At 44.7% G+C, this 16,141-nt stretch overlaps 1 protein-coding gene and 1 long non-coding RNA gene across 2 annotated transcripts in view; one reads left to right on the top strand and one right to left on the bottom strand.

The window, feature by feature from the left end:
* Positions 1-1,936, bottom strand: part of MAPKAPK3 (MAPK activated protein kinase 3) — a 73,181-nt gene extending 71,245 nt beyond the window's left edge. Inside the window, exon 1 of the mRNA XM_079964449.1 lies at positions 1,762-1,936. The gene's annotated coding sequence lies outside the window, so the exon portion shown is untranslated. The remainder of the gene's footprint in view (positions 1-1,761) is intronic.
* A 2,251-nt stretch (positions 1,937-4,187) lies between these two features.
* On the top strand, positions 4,188-13,354 carry LOC307210614. Its single transcript, XR_013836077.1, has 2 exons — positions 4,188-4,897; positions 12,780-13,354. It is a non-coding gene; the product is annotated as an uncharacterized lncRNA (long non-coding RNA).
* Positions 13,355-16,141: the final 2,787 nt, after the last annotated feature.

Genomic DNA, 16,141 nt, shown 5'->3' with positions numbered 1-16,141 from the left:
TGTGTACTGGAGAGTTTCCCCAAGTGCTGCTTTCCATTATCTCAGATCACACTGATGGAAAAAGCTTCACTTGATTAATTTTTTTGTTTCTAGGCAGCTCCCGTTTAAAGAAATGGAAACCCCTTCAAGGTCTCAACTGACAACACTCAACTTCACAGCTATACAGTAGGTGAATAATTCCAGTACAGGAACGGTAGCATGCCAAGCAGCTCACCTGTGCATGAAGGAAGGTCAGGGAACAGTGCTGGCTCAAGAAGGAGATGAGGGGAACCATCTGGATTACTTAACACATTGAAAGAGTGGTGGAGCAAGCAATAGCTTTCCTCGCCTATCCTCCTTCGAAGACAGAGCCAGGAAAGATGTGCTAGGGAGGTAGCACTAATAACAGTAGCAGTACAGCATACACACACACGTGTCACATATCCAGACGTGGGCAACATGTTTGGGATCTGACTGTTCATTCTTCCACATGTCTTGGCTGGGTAAATTATTGGCAGCTGTTGAGATATTCTATCTGCCTACCCACCCCAGTATGCCAAACACCTAGAGTGCCCACCCACCAGGAGGCAGCAGCAGAATAATGTGACTCCTAATCCAAATTGTTCCCCACATCGGATGGTCAAAGAGCATTGCTCTTTGACCTGTCTCTACCCACAGGTGAGCTACTTGAGCTACTTTCCAGGGAGGCAGCGCTGAGGACTGCAACCCCACTGGGTCACCTTGGTCCAGTCATCCACAGTCTCTCAGCCTAACCTACTTCACAAGGGGATTAAATGGGAAGGGGGAAAGCCATGTATACTGCCATATACTCCTTGGAGGAAAGGTGGGATACAAACGTTATAATTACACCTCAGTGGCCTTATCTACTGAGTTTGTTCTGGGCCTTGAAGCTACCTGAAGGAAGGCAGAAAGAAAAGTGGGGAGGGGGAAGAGATTAAGGCTGCAAGCCTGAGAGATTAAGGCTGCAAGCCTGACTCCACCTACCTGGGAGCAAGCACTTCTGATTAGTCATTGTTAGGACTGCAGCCTTAAATAGTAAAGTTTCTAGGACTAGATGATTAAAGTATATGAGATGGAGTTAATTTAAAATTTTAGTTGGAGTTGAGACTGTGTTCAAGATTCTGCTCCTTCCTTGGGGTTTCTAAGTTAAATCTCTAGTGTGCGTGCAAACAGTTTAGGCACCATGCAATGAACAGGTGGCCATTTTACATCCTTACTTTGAGCTGCTTATAAAAATAATACCATTTACTATGTTGTTTATTTGTTCCTAGGGCCCTACATTTATTCCACCACGAAACCCAAGGCAGTACACACGTGGTTCCCACACAGTCTTCCACCCGGGCAACGACCAGACCTAGCAAAGTTGTGTCCTCCTCATGTGCCCGAAGACCATACAGGAGAAAAAAACGCGGTGGTGGACGAGATCTCCCCAATTTTATTTCTCACAATATCCACACGAGGTTAGGCTAGGCTGAGAGGGGGCGGCCCGGTGGAGAAAGCGGGAGGGGACCATCTACTGGGAAGCCGCAGGTACAAATACGTATGTCCTGGCCTGCCTGGCACTGTCAGGGAGAAAAGTAGTTCTCGAGGCAAAGAGTCCTCCAACCCACCGAAGCCGCAAAGCCCGAGGAAAGGAGGTTTCCTCAGGTGAGCGGCCAAGGTGGGGGCGGAGGAAGAGAGAACAAAAGCGTGGGAGCGGAGCAGTTGGAGAAGCGCAAGGCGAGAGATGCCGGTGGCGGGAGGGCGGGGGTGTTGTATTACCTGCGTTAAGCGCATGCTCCTCACAGGTGGTCGCTCTGTTGCTGCTCCATCAAACGAGCGGGACGGAAGGAGGGGCGGGGATGGGGGCCAGAAGCCGCGCAGCGCCTCGCCACCTCCGCGGCCCAGCCGAGGCTTTTCCTCGAGCCGCGTAGGGCAGACTTAGGCGGCCGCTCATGTGACTCCCCGGCCCAACCCGGTCCCGGCAGAGGCACCCGCCGGGGAGGAGGGAGGGAGGGGCATGAGGGAGTGGTGCGGAGCGGGGGGGGGAGGAGAGCACGTGCTCCGGGACACCTGGCGGGGGCGGGCGGAGGGGGCTCCTCTGGTGGTGGCGGCGGCGGCAGGACGGAGCCCGGGCAGCGCGAGCCGGGGCAAGACCAATGTGGAAGGCAAGGAGCGGAGGAGAGCAACCTCGGCTCGGCTGCCGCTTCGCTCACTGCAAAAGGGGCAGCCGAGGAAACGGCGGCTCGGCCGGGGCTCGCCAGCGTCGTGGAAGCGACTCCCTGAAGCAAAGAGCCAGGAGTTCCCCGTCGACCCAAATGGACCGGGCGGCGGGGGGCGCTGCGTTCAAAAGAAGGCGCGCGAAATGGGGCCGATGCTGTTCCCACCCCTTTTCCCCCTTCCTTTAAGCACATGTCTGCAAAGGGCTTGGCCTGGGAGAAAGCTCCCCTTTGCTCTTCACGCTGTCGTGGTGAATCGCGCTACTGTCTCCGGCGGCTTTGTTTCGCGGCGACGCTTCTTCTCCGTGGCGGAGTTGGCGCTGAGAACAAAGAGCCTGGCGGGAGGGAGAGGGAGCAGCGGCACCCTCGAGAGCAAAGTCTGCAACTGCATCGCCGCGCTCCGAGGGCTTATCTTTTTATTTGTTTTAAAGGGGACAACTGGAAAGCGGCGGCGGGGGGGGGGGGGAGAAAGCAACTGCGAAGCGATTTCATGGGCCATGAGACTGCTCAGCGAGGAAGAAGCAGGGGGCGGGCTATTTACAACAACCCTCTTATTATTCTGTAGCTTTGGGTTCACGCAAACAACACGATTGTCTACAGCGCGCTGCGCCGATGGTAGCAGAGCAGCACCTGCTGGTCGGAAGTGGGCTCGGCCAGGAAGATGCCGGAAGGCAAGCAAGCAAGATGGTGACACTTGCACATTTCAAAGCTGTGTCGACTGTGTGTCTTTCTCTTCCGCTATTTTGGAAAGCGAAAAAAAGAGCGGTGTGCTCTGGACACAATAGTTGACATCCTACGGACGTCCAAGGTTGGCTTTCCTTAGCGCCCCCAGGGCTGGGGGTGGGGTGGGCTGGATGGTCATTTGCCCACTGCTGCTTCAAAGGGAGCCTCAAATCCAAAGGGAGCCTCAAATCCAGACACTTGTTAATGTTTTGGCGTTTGGCAAGTTTCTCAGCTAGTTTTGATGTGCATGGAACTGAGTTGCGAAAGACTCAGACAGGGGCGGCCTGGCCTAGTTCACTGCCTGTGGTGAAATGGGAAAATGATGCCTCACCCTACAGCTGCCACCTCCAACACCCCACCAGAGAAGGAAGGAGAAGCAGAGGCAGTGTCTACTTCCAGGTTCCAGCAAGATCAAACTGGAAGCTGCTTCTCCCATGGAGGGGTGGCACTGCCACTTCTACTCACATCTCAGGGGGCGGGCGGGCGGTGAGGCACCTGTGGTGGTGCCAGAGAGCATCTACAGCAGCACTGCGGAGAAGTGAGAAGAGATGGCAATACTGACTTTTGGGTTCTGCTGAGATGTCGCTGGAAGCCGCTTTTCTGGTGGTGGTGGCCTTGATGGCGTTGCTTCTCCAGCAATGCAGGGCAGGGGGGGCATCCACAGTGGTGCCAGAGAAGTGGTGGCAGCAGCAAGAGCTCCCCAGGACCCCCTGCCACTGCTGCTTCTCTGGTCACAGTGCCAATGAGTGGAGCATCCATGGGGAGCTGCCCCAGTGGGGTTTCACTGCCTGAGGCAGCTCCCTTAGTGGACCTCATGGGTTTGCTGGCCCTGCACTCAGAGTGGCAAAGTTAACAATATATATATTGTTGTTATTAACTAATAAAGGGTTTGTCTTAATATCAGCTGTGACATTCTCCCTCAATAATTCATGCATTTGATAACTAAATAATCACATTATGTCTCATCTTTTCAGCAGGCAAATATAGACATGATTCACCTTCATGTAAAGCCCAAATGTTGCAGTTCTGAATGTCCTGGTTGTGTCCTATATTTTTTCACGATTTCAAACCTGCTCCCCTACCTCAGTTTCAAAATATGGGATAAGCAGGTTTAGTGACTGGCCCAAGGCCACACAGAATGCATAATGGGAGATTAGGGCTAATAATCCTCAATCTCCCAGCTCCTGGTATATTTTCATTTTATCCAAATTCTGGAAAGAAGGCATGGAAATAAATAAACTGGGAAGGAAATAAATCTTTTCCCATAGGTCTGGAAGTGTAGGGAGCGTTTGTTAACAGTCCTGTGTGACAAGACTAACCAATTCAGGCTACAATTCTGTACACATCAGGGAACAATCCTTGTGGAATTCAGTGGGACTTGCTTCTGAGTTATTTATGGTTATTGTGGCATGAGCCCATGCTAGAAACTGTGACAGCAAGGACCCCTTAAGTATGAATAAAACTGCAATGTTAAAAGTTCCCACTACAGTTGTACCTCCACTTACGTATCCCTCTGGATACGTAAACTTTGGGGTGCGAACGCAGCTAACCCGAAGTATTTTTCTGGGTTTGGCCGTGTGCGCATGCGCAGAAGCGGTCCTCCAGTTGCGAATTCCTTGGGATGAGGCCAGACCTCCGGAATGGATCCCGTTCGCAACCAGAGGTACCACTGTATTTCTTTGTAAAGGAAGAGGATGGGGAGAAAACCAGAACAGGTGGAGATGACACAATTTTTCTCCCAGCAGAAAAGCAGCTTTGACAGCAGGGACCACTTTTGAACCAAAGTGGCACTTTTCAAATGCAGAACAACTTGTTCAAGCTCCTGTGACCTCATTGGCTACATGTGAACTAGCAGCTATACTGGGTCACCACAGGCTAGGGGCCTTAAAAGCTGCAAGTGGCCTGGGCCTCTGAGAAGGCCTGAGCACAACAGCTCCTAATCCCACTTGGGTTGGGATCACTTGTCAAGTTATGAGGTATGTTATTAACTCTCTGCTATGCTCAGTTGCTCTTTGCATTTGCAATACAGGATACAAATCTTGCTAAGCCCCAGCTTGTTTTGTGTTGTGTTAGGGTACAAAATGTTTGTATCCTTATACTGTTATTTAAAAGCAACACTTCATCCGTTTAACTGACTTTTGGACCGGCTTGGCATGCTACTTGGTTAATGGAAAAGGATGGACAAATCTGAGATATTTAACTGTGCTCTGTCAACCAGTTGATCGAAGCAGTAACTGATCCTAAAAGCCACTGTTGAAGAATATCGATACATCCCCAGAGAGCCTTTCTGTGCCTCCCCCACCCCAGCAGAATTCTCTCTGCTTGTCTAGACCTGCTGGTAACCTCTGCCCTGGAACCAAGTTCCTCCCTAGATACAGAAAAGGCCACTGGAGATTAATTGGAGTGTTGTTTTTCCTCTCTAACGAAGCCATTAACCAGTTAGTTATACTGATTAATCAAGACATGCTTTCTGTTTGAGGCAAAAATAATGTGCAGAAATTTGTTGGGGGGGGGTTTAAATGCTCAGTGAAGACATAAAAGTTACCGTTTCCACAGCAACTGTCCATCAGCGCTGATAAGATTTTTACATCGTAGTAAAATTTTCAGCTTCTAATGTTCCGCATGTTAACTTCACAAGGGAACAAATGATGCTACATTTTTATCAGAACAAGGAGGGCCAGCGAAAACGTTGTATGTAGTCTCATGCACATGAATGTGTGTTTATATTAGGGCATTTCCCCAGTACTCATAATTCCACTTCAGTGGGGAGGAGATGAGAGGAAAAGCAAACTGTGTGTGACAGATGTTAATGTTGCTTAATGCACTAATAGGAGAGGCACTAAGACACTGATAATGAGAGCAGCATAAAACCCCATCGGGAATTCAATTAAATGCCTTGGGGATCAAACCGGATTTTGCATTCTGCACATCAGCAGCTATATGGGTTAGGACAGAAGTTACAAGTACTAATGAATCCTCTTTCCTTAAAATACAAGATGAGCACTCGCTTAGGTTACTAGAATCATTCTGTTGAAACTGGAAAAAAATAAAAAACCCTGTACAGATGAAGGAAAGGTTGGTATTTCCAGGCTGTGAGAGGATCCCTATTATATTTGTAATCTTTGCACAAAAGGAAGAAAGTGAGATGCGACTTTTTTTGTTGGAATGCTGCAGCAGTAGGAGAAACTGAATGGTGGACTTGTCTATTTCAAGGCAACTCTTGAAACTAGAGCCTTCTCACATCATTTGTGAATATGAGGTGTTAATACTTAGGTCAGTGATATACCTTGATCAATAATTCAAAATTATTATTAATAGCTTCATTTTTATACCACTTTATATTTTTAAGGAAAAAATCTCATTGGTTTATAACGCATTAAAACATCAAATAAAAAGATCCAGAATAAAACATCACCAAAGAAAATCAAATACAAAGTATATGTTGAAAGCAACATAATTAACAGGAAACTAACATATGATCTTAAAGATTTCAAAACATTACAAAAGATGTAAATGACAGAATGCACATTTATTGCATGATGATGAGGAACCATTAATGAGCACTGTTTGGGTTTGATCAACCAGCTACAAATCCACCTAACTAACCTCATCCAGCCCACATTTTACCAGTTTCTCCACATAAATATGGGGAACTTTGTAAAGAAAAGAAAAAAACTGACTGAAATCAAGATACACTACTCCCACAGCATTCCCCTAATCCACCAAGCTTATAACTTGAATCAAAAAAAGAAATGAGAGTCATCTGGCATGACTTGTTTTTGAGAAACCCGTTCTGGGCCTTAGTAATCATAGCATCCTTTTCTAAGTGCTCACAGATCAACTTTAATTATCTGTTCCATGACCTTTATTGGTATTGACATCAAGTTGACTGGTTAGTAGTTATCTAGGTCTTCTTTCCCCCCTTTTTGAAGATGGAGACAACATTTGCCAAGCTCCAGTCTGTAGGGACCTCACCTGTTTTTCAAGAATTCTCAAGGATTATAGACAGAAGTTCTGAGATTGCATCTGCAAACTTCTTTAGTACGCTTGGGTGCAGCTCATCAGACCCTGGAGATTTGAATTCATTTAAAGCAGCTAGGTGTTCCCTTACCACCTCTTTTCCTATCTTTGGCTGCTGGTCCCTCCTTCCATCATATATTCTGTGATCACCAGGTTGGTCACTCCTTTCCTTTTGGGTGAAGACAGGCAAAGAAAGTGTTGAGCAGTTCTGCCTTCTGTCTGTCGCCCAATATCATTTCTCTGCCTTCTCCATGCAGAGGACTTACTACTTGCTTGTTCTTCCTCTTGCTTCAAACATAGCCAAATAAACCTTTTTATTATTTTTAACCTCTCTCGCAAGCCTGAGCTCATTCTGAGCTTTAGTCCTCCTGAACTGCACCTGTTAGCTAATGACTATAGTGTATTTAGGATATAAGGTTTTATTTTCACACAGACACACGCATATGTATATAAAACTCAATCATAGGATGCATGGACTTACAGCATAAACATCTTTGAAGCTCAATCAGAGCAAATGGCAATCTGAAGAAAAACCAAATTGTCATTTGCTCCAATTGAGCTTTAAAGGTCAGGTTTTTGTGGGAAAAACTCAGACATGGAGTTTGAAAGCATGGACCTGTAAATGGAAGGAGCAAGGCAAAAAGCAAGTATGGATAACCCTTAGTTATTCCACCAGATGTGATGGCTGCCAGCTTAGACAGCTTTAAAAGAGGATTAGACAAATTCATGGAGAACAAGGTTCTCAATTCCTAGTCAAGATAGCTGTATATTCCACAATCAGAAGAACCGTGTCTCTGAAGACCACTTGCTGGAGAGCAATAGGAGTAAAGAGCAATTGAACTGGTGACTTGCTTGTGGTCTTCCCAAAGGCACCTAGTTAGCCACTGTGAGGAACAAGATGTTGGACTAAATAAGTCTTTGTTCTGATCCAGCAGCACTCTTTTTATGTTAATATATTCATTTTAACATGGGATGAAGCCCAGATATTCCTGCTGTTGCTTTTGTTTTGTTTTTTAAATAATATTTATTAAAGTTTCCAGAATAAAAAAGGAAAGAAAGAAAAAAGAAAAGGATACATTTTACACTTAATTTCATTGACATCTTTCCAGGACTCCCCCCTCCCCCCCTTATATTCCATTTTCATTAAATTAATTCCACAACTTCTTACCCCAAATTTTAAAGCCTTGTTATAATTATAATTAGCCCATTTATTCAAAATTAATTTATCTTATTTAACCATTTCTCTTTATATTTTTTATACTTCCCTGAGATCGACCCCAATTCCCTTTCACGAATTCCCCTATTTTTATAAAACAAGAAAAAATGAAAAAGAAAAGAAAAGAAAAAATATATAGTTTTACAGCCTTTGGGTTCCAAATCTCTCTCCCCCCTTTCCCGGTTTCGATCCCCAAAGTTCATCCATCTGTCTACTGCCAGCCTGGAGAACCCACGTCGATGTCTAAATCTCTCTCAATTCCACTTTGCCGTCTTTTTGGTAGCTTTTAATTTCAGAAAGTCCAATCTCGGAGAAACTCTCAGAAAAGATCATTCTTCTTCCATCCAGACCTCTGTGTTTAAGAGTATAACTCAAATTCTGTTTCTTGATCCTTTTAAAGTCTGGATGTCCCAAATGTTCTAACTTCGAATTTAGTCCAGCTCTTATTCCTCAGGTTTCTTTTCCTGTTCTGCTGCAAAAACCTTCTAATTCAAAAACTTCTGGTTCCTCTACAGAGGCTTTATTTATTCAGGAACATAAACTTACGTCAAGTCCCTTCCTTTCTTCAATAGATAAATCCATTGTCTCCTTTAGTGTAGAAACCTCTGTAGACAAAATAATGCTTCGTTTTTGCAGCTTTCCCAAGAGATAACAAATCCTGCTCAGTTTCCTAGTATTTTTCCACTTGCTGCCACTGTTGCAATGTCCCGAACTCCCTCTAGAGGGAATATGGTAACTTAATTTCTTTCCAGATCAGACCCAAAAGTCAAATAACTTGTTGCCTTTATTTCCAATAATTTATGTCCAAATTGTAACAAATCTAACCAGCAAAGCCATTGTAACAAAGTTCTCTTTAATTTTCCTGCTTTGACAGCTACTTTGACAGCTGTCAAAGTTTCTGTGTCTCTTCACCAGTCTCTCATGACGGATCGCTCCCGGTTCCCGGGGGGTTGCATTTTAGTTCTCACAAACCAATCTTCTCCTCCAGCACAGTTACTTGTAATTTCCCTTCGTGAAATTAACTTTTTTCAAATAAACAAGTTCATCTCTTGATCTTAGTTGTCAAATCCTTGCATTAAAACATCTACAACAGGGGGGGGGGCGGACTTCCTTTTTGCACCTCCCCCGCTCGCTCCGAATTCGTAAATCAAATTTTTCCTTTTAAGTCCGATAAATTTACTCACGGGTTGTTCTTTATAATCCAAAATTTTCAGAAGAAGAAGTCGTTGCTCTCCGCCGAATGGCATGCGGCTTTGCTAGGTAGGGGAAGCAGTGGACTCATAGCACCACACCCCCCCATCACCCTCTCCGCAGCCTTTAAAAAGGCTCCTTCGAGGGTCGGGGGGCGCAAACGGTGCCCCCCGAGTCACCAAGTCCATGGGCATCACCGCCCATGGTTTTTGAGGGTCCCCGCGTCGCCGGCGCGGCAGGACCCAACCCCTACCCAGCAGGCTCCCTCCGGAGCTCGGAGGGAGTCCGCCATTCGGCGATGGCGCCGACCCGGAAGCTGCTGTTGCTTTTGTACCAGAGAACTCACAGAAAAACCTTTGAGATAAATGTGAGATTGACGTCAATTCTTCTCAGTAAAATATATTCCTCAGGTGAGCACAAAGTCCTTACAGCATATTGCAAGGGTAGTACATTTTTCTTATCTCTGTTAAGGTCAAAGATCCAGTTTCTAATACTTCACCTATTACTACTGGCTTTTTATACTGGTGAATAATATTGTACATTTAGTATATAATAAATAGGAGGTATACAAATGTAAATGAGTATTCACAGTTGCTTGTATAATTTTGGTCTGCTCATATGAAGTCCTACCCCTTAAAACTGATGCTGTTAATTTTCTTTCCACTGCCATATTGAATTCAAACTTGCTTCTTATATGTCCCTTGGATTTTCTTATTATGTGGGGGGGGGGGGTTCAATCTGCACATCAGGTTTCGATTGCAAGAGCATATAACAGGATCAGCTAACATGTGACTTACTAGATGTTGTTGGATTCTAGCCCCAATGATCAGGCAAGATGGGGCTGTAGTCCATTCCAGGATACATGGATGTTCTCAGTAGCCGAGTTGCAGACCTGCTTATTAAGCCCCCCCCCCCCCAAACTCTGGAGGGGAACTGCTGCAAAATCTTACCAGGAAACAGATAAACAATGCTAACTTTGGATTGCAACCAGGGATGTTTCTTTGGTGGTGTGGCCAACCTTCAGCCCTTCCCCTGCATCCTAGGAGCCAATTCCTAGGGGCCAAAGTCCCTTCATCCCCCCCCAAATATTTGAGGGGCAAAGTTGATAGGCATTGCCATTCAAATGGTGTGTATGTGCCACGTATTGTGATCAATTATGGGGGGTGGGGCTTACCTGGTTTCCCCAATATTTTATTGGGGTTGGCACCTCCATCCCCAATCCATCTATCCATTGTTTTCTTTTGTGCAGATGCTCTATTCTCTGAGCCAGTTAACATTTTACCATTTTCCTGCCCAGCTTGTTCTTGCAGCAACAAAAGTGCTAGGTCATAAATTCCTTTGAGTTAGCAATGAACCATTGCCACTTGGGAACAGAGAGAAGACTAGCCTGGTTCCTTCGGCTGTATTTGTTTGCACCTCATAGGAGTATTCCCCATATAGTGCTGTGACCTCAAATCCAGATCTCAGATCTTCCTTTAGATATATATTTATTGTGATAAAAATCAAACCCTTTGTAATTTCCTTTGTGCTCATAGTGATTCAAAGAGCTAAGGATTCCTGTGAGACAGGGATGAAGGATATGTTGATGGGCCCGTAGGAGTTGTGAGTGCCATAGGATCTTTTCACTCATTTGAATTATATTTATTGATGTTCGCTTATTATTTTTTTGAAGATTTGGAAAGTAGAAGTGCCCAGAAGGCGAAAGTTCCCTTTCTTCTTTAATCTTTCATGAGTCTGGAAATTAAATATTAATTTAAAGTTTATTTTGCTAAAGGCCCTTATTTGACAACTTCCAAACTTTAAATCAGTTCCTCTCAACTGTGTTAGTAGCTTATCACATTCTAGCTTTTGTAGCATAGTTCTTTGAGTCTTGATTCACAGGTAACCATGATATGTAATCTGTTTGTTTGAATGTCTGGCCCTAGCCCAGCAGCCCATGGGTTGTTCTCTGGCAGCAAACCACGTTTTGAAGCCTTTGCTGTTGGCTAATGATCAAAGGCTTGTGTGAACTTTTGTCTGAACCCAACAGCCTTGCATATCATTGCTTTGTTTGGCCATCCCACTCCAGACGCTTGCCAAGCTTCAAAGCCAGCTAGAAATTAAACCAAGCTTTGGTGGAACAAGCAGAAGACAGAATCAGGATTCAAGATGACCTTAACAGATTGGAGAACTGGGCCCATACTAACAAAATGAATTTCAGTAGGGACAAATGTAAGGTTCTGCACTTAGTCAGGAAGAACCAGCTGTACAAATATAAGATGGGGGAGGACACCTGGCTTGCTAGTGGTACATGCGAAAAGGATCTACAGGTCTTAGTGGACCACAAGCTTAACATGAGTCAACAGTGCAATGCAGCAACAAAAAAAGCTAATGCTATTATAGGCTGCATCAACAGAGGTATATTACTTCAAGAGAAGTAATAGTAGCACTCTATTCTCCCTTGGTTGGACCATACCTATAGTACTATGTCCACTTCTGGGCACTACTATTTAAAAAGGATATCGCCAAGCTGGTATATGTGCAGAGGAGGGGAACCAATATGATAAAGGGTCTGGAAACTAAGACTTATGAGGAATGGTTGAGGGATCTGGGTATGTTTAGCCTGGATAAGAGGAGACTGAGAGGCGATATGATAGCCATTTTCAAATATCTAAAGGGCCCTCATATGGAAGATGGAGCAAGCTTGTTTCCTCCTATTCTGGAGAAAACAATTGTTTAGAATGCTGGACTCGTTTGAACAGAAGCACACCTTCATGGGTGCCTGGCCTGTTGCAAAGTCTCTGCAGTTGCCACTTCCTCGCTTGTAAGGTGTGCAGCTTAAGGGGTGGAATGCCACTTCCTCACTTCATGTATGTGGCCTGGGGGTGGGCTGACTTGTATGCTGTTGCAGCAGTTGCCTTGCTTCTGTTGAGGCACAGAGTAGTGGATGGTTCATCACCTTGCTTCCTTGATGGATGGCTGTCAGGGGCTGGGCAGAGGAGGAGGAATGGTGGAGACCGCCTTCCCATCCTGACCCTTCCAGGGAGGAGGAAAAGGAAGACAGTATAGATTTACAACAGGGGTTTGCGGGAGGTCACAGCTCAGAGGCAGATGAGGAGAAAAGTTGGGAAATAATGGGAGATGAGGAGCAGGCAGAGCTGGAGCAGCTGGTTGACACATTACCACTAGAAAGCATTCCAGATCCACCATCCCCCAGAACCCAGTGAGCCTTAAAAGTAGGAGAGCAAAGAGCTCAAAGACAGGGGGCACTTAGCAGCACCCATAGAGGAGGTGATGATGTTGACAAATGAGGAAGTGGGAAAGAAAGGGGGTGGAGATTCATTCGGGACAATACCATTATCCAAGAGGCTGGGTTCTATAGCCACTCTCTAAAGATTGAAATAAAGAAGGACTGTAATAAACTTTTGTCTTTATACTTTCCTGGGAGCCAGTGACATCATCCTGACAATGACATGCACAATGCAGCAGCAGCCACTGACATACCTGAAACCCTGCAACTATTGGAGAACCTCGGACTTAACCCTCCCCCAGAATGGCAACCATCAGACCCACCGAACAACAACCAAAATGAAAATACAGTGAACGATTGGACAATAGTCAACAAGGGAAAGAAGAAACAACAGAAACTACATGACAATGCAAACCAAGACAGTCAAGTACCGCTCACAGAACAGCCCTGCCAAACACAAAACACAAGATTATGAACCAACTTCAGCTAAAGCCACACACCACAGATTGACAACCGTACAACATCAACTACAAATGAAGCACGCAGAAACTACCTCAAAACAATGGACTGGTGAACCCCCCTTTTTTATTTCCTCTTCTCCCCCTTGCTGTCTACAGAGACCCCTCCCACACCAACACCAACCCAGATGACACTCACCATTGCCACCCCTCCCACCCCATGCCTCCATAGGCCAACCCAGATGACACTCCTCCATTCTTTCCAACTCCACCCACCCCAACAACCCATCACCCCAACCACACGCACCCCTCGCTCCAATGACTATACACAAAAAATAAACACACAAACAAAAATAGAGCCCACCTCTGCCCCCAACCTCTCTGTCCCCTTCCTCACACATGAAAAAAGCAAAATATGCAGGTAAAAGTAGGAAAACAGAAAAAGGTGAACTCATACTAACTAAAACAACACCTCAATCCCAATTAAACAACCAGCAAACAGGCTAAAATCTGACAAATAACGAACATAATGGTGGCCCCTGAGCGTGCGCATACTCACATCCCTAACCTAATACCCCAGCAAACCAATAATGTTGTTAACAATACTGACATTGTTTATAAACTTTATACCTAACACAAGCGCCCCAAAGGAGCTTGGCACTGTCTCACTGATCCACCCCTATCACAAGCGAAAGGGAGGATGGCCTCTTCTCAGACAAGGCCATCCATGTCAGCTGAGACACAGGACCAACGGGCTGGGAGCCAAATGATCCAAGCTACCCCAAACAAACACCTATATAACTACCTATAGGCTAGTCTCTATAACCTACCCCCAATATTCAGCCCATCCCTAATTTTAACCCCCCCTTCCCCCACCCACCACACTATATGTCGGCACGACACACTAGGTTTGATAAAACAAAAAAAAATTCCTTCCAGTAGCACCTTAAAGACCAACTAAGTAGGTTTGATAGACAATATAAGGTGAGAAACACAGGAGAACCCAGACAGGTTGGCAGGGAATCATCCTATAAAATAGACATACAAAATGGCTAGCTTAAAATCAATTACACTAAATGTGAGGGGATTGATACACCAAGACTACAATATATTCATATCAATCCTGGGTAACTGCCTAAAAATCTTCCTACACAAACTAATCACCCCAGACCAGGCAGGCTTTGTCCCTGGTCACAACATAACAGACCCCATTAGAAAACTACTGAATCTGAGAGAACACAGCAAAACGACCAAACTCCCTCTGATGATCATGTCCCTAGACATCCTTAAAGCCTTTGATTGCTAACATGAAATTAGGCCCCAACTTCCTACAAATCCACAAACAAATTTACTCCCAAGCCTTGACAAAATGCAGAATTAACAATATGGACTCCAGTAGCATAGCAATCCAAAGATGCACAAAACAAGGATGCCCGCTGTCTCCCTTCCTATTAATCTTGGCCCTGGAACCCCTAGCAATCCGACTCTGAGCAGCCCCAGATATGAAGGGTGTGGAAATAAAATGTAAAACCTACAAACTAGGGCTCTTCACAAATGACCTGATGGTCACAGCACCAGACCCCATAAGCACAGCAACCACCCTAACTAAATAACTCAACACATTTGCAATGGTGTCAGACCTACAAGGAAACTGCAAAATCTGAGGCTATGTGCTTCAACACCCCCCACCTCCCACATACTCAAAAGTAATTCACCAGCATCACAAAGATAAAAGTCTGCTGCACCAAATTCAGGTACCTAGCGGTTCAAATACAGTGGTACCTTGGGTGTCAGAAGAGATTAAAATTGAAAAAGGAACGCGACAGGGGTGCCCTATCTCTCCATTGCTATTTATTTCGGTCCTGGAAGTGCTCCTGAATCTGATTAGGAGGGACCAGTTGGTTAAAGGGGTTCAGGTCGGAGCCAAACAATATAAACTTAAAGCCTTTGCAGATGACCTGGTTTTAACGTTACAGGAGCCAGAATCTAGTACGAAAAGAGTCTTAGAATTGATTCAGGAGTTTGGTCAGGTAGCAGGATTCAAATTAAACAAACAAAAAACTAAAGTATTGGAGAAAAATATGACTTTAATGGAAATAGAAAAGCTTCAGAAAGAGACAGATTTAAATGTGGTGAAGAAAGTGAAATACCTAGGGATAAATATGACAGCTAAAAACCTGAATTTATTTAAGGACAATTATGAAAAATGTTGGTCAGAGGTAAAGAAAGATTTAGAAACATGGTCAAATTTGAAACTCTCCTTGTTGGGCCGAATTGCCGCTATAAAGATGAATGTTTTGCCGAAAATGTTGTTTTTGTTTCAGACTTTGCAGATTGTGGACAGAATGGATTGTTTTAAGAGGTGGCAGCGAGATATTTCTAAATTTGTCTGGCAGGGCAAAAAGCCCAGAATAAAATTTAAAATATTAACCAATGCTAAAGAAAGAGGGGGTTTGCCCTGCCAGACATGAAGCTTTACTATGAATCAGCAGCTTTCTGCTGGATTAAGGACTGGCTACTTCTTGAAAACACTGACATTCTAGACTTGGAAGGGTTTAATAATGCGTTTGGATGGCATGCATACTTGTGGTACAACAAGGCAAGAGTTCATAAAGGATTTAAGAACCATATTGTCAGGAGAGCAGTTTTTAATGTCTGGATAAGATATAAAGACTTGCTAGAAAATAAGACCCCAAGGTGGTTGTCACCTATGGAGGCTAAGGCTCTGAAAAAGCTCAATATGGAGGCCAAATGGCCGAAATATTGGGAGATATTAGAACAGGAAGGAAACACATGGAAATTGCAGAGCTTCGAGAAGCTAAAAGATAGAGTGCGAGATTGGCTACATTACTACCAAATTAGAGAGGCTTTTAACATGGACAAGAAACTAGGTTTCCAGGTGGAAAAATCGAAACTAGAAACGGAATTGTTAGAACCTAAAACTAAGACATTGTCAAGAATGTATAACTTGCTGTTAAAATGGAATACTCAGGATGAAATGGTTAAATCAGCTATGATTAAGTGGGCACAAGACATTGGTTATAATATTATGTTTGCTGACTGGGAGCGGTTATGTACCACTGGTATGAAATTTACGGCATGTAAT

This window comes from Podarcis cretensis (genome assembly GCF_951804945.1).
Source record: "Podarcis cretensis genome assembly, chromosome: 2".
In the NCBI taxonomy this organism is placed as follows: Eukaryota; Metazoa; Chordata; class Lepidosauria; order Squamata; family Lacertidae; genus Podarcis; species Podarcis cretensis.
The sequence above is the reverse complement of the archived record's forward strand: the minus strand, read 5'-3'. Positions and strand labels throughout refer to the sequence as shown.